This window comes from Eleginops maclovinus, chromosome 12, assembly GCF_036324505.1.
Source record: "Eleginops maclovinus isolate JMC-PN-2008 ecotype Puerto Natales chromosome 12, JC_Emac_rtc_rv5, whole genome shotgun sequence".
NCBI lineage: Eukaryota > Metazoa > Chordata > Actinopteri > Perciformes > Eleginopidae > Eleginops > Eleginops maclovinus.
Genome location: NC_086360.1, coordinates 1,656,854 through 1,658,903, shown reverse-complemented (window position 1 = coordinate 1,658,903; position 2,050 = coordinate 1,656,854). Strand labels below are relative to the sequence as shown.

The window sequence follows — 2,050 nt, the reverse complement described above, 5'->3', positions numbered from 1 at the left end:
CGACTAGTAAAGAAATAATAACTGCTGTATGCCTGATATGCCAATAGACTGTCACGGTTTTCAAAGAATATAATATCAACTGGCACTTTGCCACAAAGCACGCTAAATATGCTAGCAAGCAAGCAGTCAACGAAAGAACGGGAGGCTACTGCGCAGAGGTTGGCAGCTAATTTACAGACTCAAGCTGCCATTCATGAATACCAAGGCAGGTTTTATGCTTTCATTCAAATTAGCAAAAGCCAGCAAGCCTCTAACTGAGGGCGAGCTTTTAAAAGAAGGTATGGTGGAGACAGCCGGTGTCTTGAGACATTTGAAAAAAAATCAGCTTATCACGCAGGACCGTGACTCGCCGTGTGGAACTGATAGATGAAGCTATAACCAGCGACTTAAATAAAAAGGCAGAGTCGTTCACGTTATATTCATTAGCACTGGATGAAAGCAACGATGTAAAAGACACTGCTCAGCTCCTCATTTTTATCCGAGGGATTACCTTTGAAATAACGGAGTAGTTTTTGACAATGGAGTCTCTGAAAGGAAAGACACGGGGAGAGGACTTGTAGCCTACGACCGGTTGTCTGCTGTCATCGAAAATATGAAGATGCCTTGGAGTAAACTCATCAATGTCACTACAGATGGATCTCCAAATGTAACGGGGGAAAATGTTGGCCTGCTGAGGAGAATCCAGAATAAAGTGAAAGATGAAAATCCTGACCAGGATGTTATTTTCCTTCACTGCATCATCCACCAGGAATCTCTATGTAAAGCAGCTGAATCATGTTGTGAATACTGTTGTAAAACTTGTCAACTTTATATGCGCAAGTGGACTTCAGCACTGTCAGTTCGTTCCTAGAGGATACTGATGCGGACCACCAGGACCTACTTTATCACTCCCGTGTCCGCTGGTTAAGTTTGGGCAAAGTGTTTCAACGAGTGTGGGAACTCAAAGAGGAAATCGGCGCATTTCTGGAGCTACTGGGGAAGGCCGACGAATTTCCTGAGCTGAGCAACAAGAACTGGCTTCGTGACTTTGCGTTTGCTGTGGACATATTTTCACATATGAATGAGCTGAACGTGAAGCTACAGGGGAAGGATCAGTTTGTGCACGACATGTACACAAACGTGAAAGCCTTCAAATCCAAGCTGGCTTTATTCTCCAGGCAAATTTCAAATAAGTCATTCACTCCTTTTCCCACACTAGCCACGCTGAAAGAGGCCGGCACAAAAGTGAAGAAATACAGCGACTCACTACTCGGAGAATTCTGCCGTCGGTTTTCTGATTTTGAAAAAATTGACAAGTCGCTTCAGTTGGTGGCCTGTCCATTGTCACAAGACCCTCAAACAGCACCAGAGGAGCTGCAGCTGGAACTAATCTATCTGTCAGACCCCGTCTTAAAAGAGAAGTTCAACTCTTAAGCTGAATGACTTTTATGCTTCACTTAATAAAGCCGCGTTTCCAAACCTCCGGAGGACGGCACAGAAGATGCTGGCGTTGTTCGGCTCGACCTACGTGTGTGAACAGACGTTCAGCGCCATGAACATCAACAAAGCCAGCCACAGATCCAAGTTAACAGGCCAGCCACAGATCCATCCTGAGAATCGCCACAACAAAACTACTCCAGACTTTGCGCTGGCTAAAAAGGGAGCCCAACAACACTGTTCCCACTGAAACTAAAAGTAAGTTTCTCTGTTGTGTTATGCAAAAAATACATTTGAAAAATAATTTGTTAAATAAACATTATGTTACACATCACTTCTGTTAAGGAATGAGTCCCAAGGTGAATATTTTTATTGGGGATTTTATAATTCATGCTCTTATTGAATGATTTTATTTGCAGTGTTTTAATTGTAATTCTCTTTTATTTCTGTGCTGTTATTTTTCTCGTCCTGTCCAGGGTGTACCCCGCCTCTCGCCCAATGTCAACTGGGATTGGCCGTCAGTAGGGCTAGCCTAGTAGGCTAAATGGGGACATGAAACCTTTTCATCAATATAATCTTGCCAAGCTTTTAAACATGTTTGTCGGCATATTGGGTCTTTATTTCTTTATTTAGT

At 43.1% G+C, this 2,050-nt stretch overlaps 1 pseudogene; it reads left to right on the top strand.

Annotated features, from left to right (window-relative positions):
• The first annotated feature begins 592 nt into the window (after positions 1–592).
• On the top strand, positions 593–1,666 carry LOC134873266 (general transcription factor II-I repeat domain-containing protein 2B-like; annotated as a pseudogene).
• Positions 1,667–2,050: the final 384 nt, after the last annotated feature.